The sequence below is a fragment of the Aulostomus chinensis genome, chromosome 18 (assembly GCF_037954235.1).
Source record: "Aulostomus chinensis isolate RoL2024-O1b breed Wild chromosome 18, RoL_Achi_v1.0, whole genome shotgun sequence".
NCBI classification, from domain to species: domain Eukaryota; kingdom Metazoa; phylum Chordata; class Actinopteri; order Syngnathiformes; family Aulostomidae; genus Aulostomus; species Aulostomus chinensis.
Window position 1 is genome coordinate 18,671,020 of NC_141337.1, and position 6,670 is coordinate 18,677,689.

A 6,670-nucleotide genomic window follows, 5' to 3' on the forward strand; every position below is an offset into this window, starting at 1 on the left:
TCTCCCTGGCACGGCAGTTGATGGTGCGGCGATGCACCTGGCAGAGGAAGCTGTGACCCTTCGTCACATCAGTGCCGCAATTCTTGACGTAAGGTACAGCCCGAGCTCTTCTGTAATGTTTGGCTCTGTGCTTCCTGCACAGAGCATCGGGATCGATCTTTGAGAACATCTGGCAAATTCTCCTGTGGTAGGAGAATTCAGGGGCAGGTGTCGGCCTCCAGATCCTTCTCTCCCTGGCACGGCTGTTCATGGTGCGGCGATGCACCTGGCAGAGGAAGCTGTGACCCTGTGTCACATCAGTGCCGCAATTCTTTATGTAAGGAACAGCACGAGCTCTTGTATAATGCTTGGCTCTGTGCTTCCTGCACAGAGCATCGGGATCAGTCTTTGAGAACATCTGGCAAATTCTCCTGTGGTAGGAGAATTCGGGGGCAGGTGTCGGGCTCCAGATCTTAGCCTGCCTGGTGCAGCAGTTCACTCCATAATTATTTTGCCTTGCAGCATTGGTGCTCGGGGCAGGAGTTGGTCTCCAGACAATGTCCTCCATGGCACCGTAGTTGCTGCTATGCTGGGCGGCGGATGGCTCCCAGATCATGTCCATAACCTCATTGCTTGCGCTGTAGTATCTTTGGAGCTGGGACTGGACCAGATACATCACAAAGGAGCTCATAATGGGGCTTCAAAAGTCTCTGCTGGTGCTGAATTGTCTTCCACTTGCTCTCAGTTTTGTCTGGTCCCAACTTGCTCTCACGTTACTAGTTGTGTTCTTTCTTTCTATATATGTGTTCTCTCACCACTTCTACATTCAGTCATGTCTTCTGCTGTCATGTCAAGATGACAGTCACAAGCCAGAATGTCTTTCTGTGATCTCGTGGACTGAGACTTAGCAGGCTGTGTTCTCGTGAGGGTCAGAATCCAACCTTCATCTTGAGTTGAGAATTACAACGCTCCCATTTTATGTGCGCATTTTTATAAAGTCCAGGCCAAGAAAAGCCCTCTTTTTTTGTAATTAAATTTGTAATGATGCTGTCTTGTGATGATGGTAAATATCTTGTTGTGATGGTGGATGAATTCTTCTGGCTGTTCAACATGTTCAAGTTCATTATCCCTACATGCCAAAATATATTTTATGAGGACTATAATTTTCTGGCCTCAATCAGAATGTGTGCATTTTGTTTTCATCAACATTTTTTCTCAGCCCTGTAAATTTTGAAAACTATGTGGGGAACTCGTTAAACTAGTAAAGTATGCATTTCTGTGTGCAAACTAGTGAGGGGCGTGGGTGCATGTCAGGACATTTGGCCACCAACACAGAATCCACACTTTAGTCATGTGATGAGATGGCTACTCTGCTCATGATGTTAACGGACAAAATGCGAATTGAAAGAGGAACACAAATGTGTTTATGAACAAAAGCCATGTCTTCAGTAGACTTTGATCCAACATTTGAAGGTCACAGGGAAACTCATTTGCCCCTCGTGCTGCCAGTTCAACCCACTTTGGCAGATGACCCACTCATTCACCTCAGTTTCAACTTTGTTTTGAATATCCCATTGTGGATGCATAGGAATGTGGACAAAATGTCCTTTCTCAGAAGAGGGATTCGAATTCACACCTCCAGGAGAGACTGGGGGCACCAATTTATCACTTAATTACCGCTTCAGCAAACCTGCCACATAACAACCCAGTCTCATGTCAAAACGTGAAAAGGCTCCGTTTGTCCACAGTGCAAAACGTATCAGTTCTACGATAAAGGCCTAAAAATTGTGAAATGGGTACGTTTTTTCCCCCTATTCTGTTCTATTGGAGCGCTGGTAGGTCATGTGACTCTTTCATGCGGGCCTCTCAAAACAAAAACATGGTGGCCGCTCCTGTCATTTCAGAGGAAAGTGCCTTATTCCAAGATAGTTTTGATTTAATAAAGCATTCTGGTGACATTTCTGTTTCTGTTAATTAATTTGTAAATTCCTTGGCAAAATAAGTATTTGGTCACCCCAAAAAAAGCAAGATTTCTGGCTTTCATACCCTGTAACTTCTTCTTTAAGAGGCTCCTCTGTCCTCCACTCGTTACCTGTATTAATGGCACCTGTTTGAACTCGTTATCAGTATAAGACACCTGTCCACAACCTCAAACAGTCTCACTCCAAACTCCTATTTGGCCAAGACCACAAAGCTGTCAAAGGACACCATGCTGGGAAGACTAAATCTGCAGTAGGTAAGCAGCTTGGTGTGAAGAAATCAACTGTGGGAGCAAGTATTAGAAAATGGAAGATATACAAGACCACTGATAATCTCATCATTCTGGGGCTCCACACAAGATCTCAGCCCGTGGGGTCAAAATGATCACAAGAACGGTGCGCAAAAATCCCAGAACCACACGGGGACCTAGTGAATGACCTGCAGAGAGCTGGGACCGAGTAACAAAGGCTACATCAGTGACACGCTACGCTGCCAGGGACTCAAATCCAGCAGTGCCAGACGTGTGGCCCTGCTTAAGCCAGTACATGTCCAGGCTGTCTGAAGTTGGCTAAAGAGCATTTGGATGATCCAGTATGGGGTGCTGTTTGTAAAGCAGCCCACTGTTAAAAAAACAAACAGTATTTTGTCACATTTAGCTTAAAGAAGTCATTTTCCCCCCACATTTACGACATTGGTAAAGTTAGAAAAATCTTACATTGATAAATCTACATGTTCCGTGTGAAATTAAATATTAAGCGAACATGCAAATTCATACCGCCGAAAACCGGAAGTACCAAAATAAAAGGTCGAGAAGGTTGGATTGTTAATTCTACGATCGAAAAAAACTGATTAAAAACAATGGGGGGGGGCGTTAGGTTGACATTATCACGATAACTACCTAAAATAACAAACGTGTTGGCAGAAATTTCATTTGAAAAGACTGAGTTCCCCTCTCCATGTGGCGAGGGATACTGTGTATGCTGTACTGACTACAGCCAGCCACCAGGGGGCTCAGTTTGGCTGAATGGGACACTGCACCTGTGCACTCCACTGTGTTGCTCGCGCTCCCGCGCTACACGAAGGGACATTGAAAACTTGAGTCTTTCAAATGAAATTTCTGCCAACACGTTTTTGTTGTGTTAGGTAGTTATTATCGTAAGTCCTCCTTCAAAAAAATGGTTTTAATCCGTTTTTTTCGATCTCAGAATTAACAATCCAACATTCTCGAGCTTTTATTTTGGTACTTCCGGTTTTCGGCAGTGTGAGTTTGCATGTTAGAAAAATGTTCGGTGCGAAACTAAATATTTAGCTAAGTTTGTAAATGTGGAAGAAATGACTTCCAAAAATTCACATCACTTTTTAAAATGTTTTTAAGCTAAATGTGTCAAAGTCCGACTGTTTTGTTTTTTTTTTGTTTTGTTTCTTTACAATGGGCCGCTTTACAAATGGCACCCCATAATCCAGAAGGGGATTGGGAGAATGTCAGATGAAACTTTTGGTCAAAACTCAACTTGTCATGTTTGGAGAATAAAGAATGCAGAGTTGCATCCAAAGAACACCATACCTACTGTGAAGCATGGGGGTGCAACATCATGCTTTGGGGCTGTTCTTCTGAAAAGGGACCAGGACGACTGATCTGTGTCAAGGATGAATGGGGCCATGTATTGTGAGATTTTGAGTGAAACTCCTTCCATCAGCAAGGGCATTGAAGATGGAATGTGGCTTTCAGCATGACAATGATCCCAAACACACCACCTGGGCATCAAAGGAGGAGCTTCGTAGGAAGCATTTCAAGGTCCTGGAGTGGCCTAGCCAGTCTCCAGATCTCAACCCCATGAAACCCTCGGCAGGAGTTGAAAGTCTGTTGCCCAGCGACAGCCCCAAAACATCTGCTCTAGAGATCTGTATGGAGGAATAGGCCCAATATACCAGCAACAGTGTGTGAAAACCTTGTGAGGACTTACAGAAAACATTTGACGTCCGTCATTGCCAACAAAGGGTACATGAAGTACTGAGATGAACTTTTGCAATTGAGAAAATACTTATTTTCTACCATAATTTGCAAATTCTTTAAAAAAATCAATGATTTTCTGAATCCCCCCCCTCCCCCCTATTTTGTCTCTCAGTTGAGGTATGTATGGTAGGTACCTATGATGAAAATCACAGATCTCATACAGTAGGGCAAAAATGTCACCAGCCACCAATTGTGCAAGTTCTCCCACTTCAAAGATAAGTTTGTCCTGACTGTTATAACCACATCTGCTGAGAAGAGGGTGTAATTGTCCAGCTGTTTTCCTGAGTACATATCTTGCATAACTTGATGAAGAAACTATTCTGAAGCAATGGACAGCCATTCAGTCGTCCTGAACCAGGAAGCGTCCGTATCCTCTGCACCCTTGTCTGTATCTCCCATGACCGCTAGTGGCTCCTCTCTGACTCTAAAAGTACTCTGAACAGTGGGGTTGTAAGGTAAGGCCCTGCACGAGTTGGCTTTTGCTAAGGTTCCCTTGAGTTCAGCCCCACAATCAAACAACACGTACAAGTTGCCCTTCCTTGGATCATGTTGGTTGGGAATAAATGAGATCTTTCCATGATCTAGCTGATGCTGGGAGAACTTTTCAGCATATACCTTTCTAATTGCATCAGCAAAGAAGTTGATATAGTCTTTATGAAATAGTTGGTCTTTCATGAAATTCCTTCATCCAGGCAGCCTTTAGTTCACAAGTTTTTAGGAAGGGTGAGCTTGTCCTTCTTACAGGGCATTTTCAGGTTATAATGTCTATCCTAAAGCCGTGTAGAGGCTCATAATCTCAGAAAATCTGATACCTTCTCTTGACATTCCTTTCTCTTCTGAGCTTTTATTGAAGGGATTATTGTAATGGTGGTTCAGCATCTCTTCAAGTAACAAATGAAAATCCCATTGACAACAAATCAGAGGAAGCCCCGCTTTAGGACTACATGTAGAGGACCATCCACTACCCAACCTGATATTGTACGACCTACTCATGGACTTCCACACCTCTTGGCAACCTCCCAGGTTTCCACTAACTTTGTGTTTTGAACCAATGAAAAAGTCAGCATTTTCCATTTTTTGCTGGAAATATAGACATCAGAGATATGACCGGCTTTGCCAGCAGCTCCTCTGTGGAAAATGTTTGTGGTCACAAGCCTTTTTCTTTGTGTAAGCCCATCTGGGAGGCTGTAAGAAAATATTTTCATGATCAGAGACCCCCTAAATCATTCAGCCAAAGACCTGGGATTGGGTGGAGATGGTCGGGACATTTCCTTCCTATTATCCAGCAAATACCACACTGTCGCAACCTGTATGACAGGGGTCAGTCAGTGTCTAGTCTAGTAATTTTATATTTGGTAGTACCCCATGGACCAAAACTGATCTACAATCAGATTAAGGCAAGGCTGAACTGATGAGACACTGCAGATGAGAATTAGCTGGTCCCAGACCAGCTCTCCAGCGAGTGGATGTTGAGCAGCCAGCGATTAACCTTGGTGTTTTCTTCATAGGAGTCCAGAGAGGTCAGGTGTACAGTCAGTGTCATTACTGGAGTATTCATAACCTCTGATGCTTGCAGCTACTTCTTAACACTGGCAATGGCGTGATGATAGCCCTCTCTCCTGTCGCGCACACTTGCAGCCTCTCTCAGCCCTTGTTGGGCTAAACTCTCCCACGAAGGTGAGCATCAATGATGGAGTTTGAGTTTCTCTTTTAGCTTCAGTTTTACTTCGATGTGCATGATCTATTTAATCTAAAACATATTGAAGCAATCTACACTTCAACAGTGGTTAGCTTCAAGGAATTCATGTTTTAAAAGATAACTGAAAAAAAACCCAAAAACCCTACAAACTATTTCATGAGCCAAAACATAAAATACACCATTGTTTTCGAAAAAAGCCCCGCTTTAGGACTACATGTAGAGGACCATCCACTACCTTGTAACGAAGAGCCCTTCGTTACGATAGTAATGTATGAAGGTTGCACCGGGGTTGTTTTAACAGTACTGCACAATTAGCACAGCACTTCAATAATGGCACACGCACTTTAAGACCGGCACTTTATTGAGTGTTGCACAGTAAATTACAGAGCGGATCTGCACACGGCTCCCTATCCAGCTTGCGGCATCTTTATTTATTGATTATGTATATTTATTTATTTATATAACCGTTCCTTGGTGGCGGTGGTCCTCAGGCGGGTGTGTCTGCGCCGGTGTCGCTCCACCTATCGGAAGAGAGATGTGACGATGGGGATTTTAGGCGTCGAGCAGCGGGGGGAGGTCTCGGGGTGTCAAAGCCCCGCAGGGTACAGTGCAATAGGGTGCCAGTATTGGGTTGTGCCACTCACCTTTCTGTTGTGTCCTCAGGTGTCCGTGTTCAGAGAGTCCGGAAGGGTACCGTCACCGGTTAAATGTTCTGGGAGAGACCAGGGTCAGAATGGAGGGGGGGGGGGGGGGGGGTGTTGCTGCTGGAATCATCTGGGCAAATTTATGATGTTGAGAAGTTCGGCCAATAACTCATGGGTGAATTTTAGACTGGTAATTTCTGTTTTTTTTTTATGTGGTGTCGGGAGCTAAGAGATTCTGTGGCTAGAGGGAGATCCCTGCTCTTGGTAGGGGCCAGGGGGGAATAGTATTAAGCGGGTATATAAGGCCCAGTTTCCATCTGCTGGGGCTGATGGTTGAACCTCTGGCACATCTGG

At 44.4% G+C, this 6,670-nt stretch overlaps 1 long non-coding RNA gene across 1 annotated transcript; it reads left to right on the forward strand.

Moving 5' to 3' along the window:
- Positions 1-2,150: 2,150 nt before the first annotated feature.
- LOC147245555 (uncharacterized) lies at positions 2,151-6,411 on the forward strand. Its single transcript, XR_015110221.1, has 3 exons — positions 2,151-2,215; positions 5,550-5,650; positions 6,336-6,411. It is a non-coding gene; the product is annotated as an uncharacterized LOC147245555 (long non-coding RNA).
- The last annotated feature ends 259 nt before the right edge of the window (positions 6,412-6,670 follow it).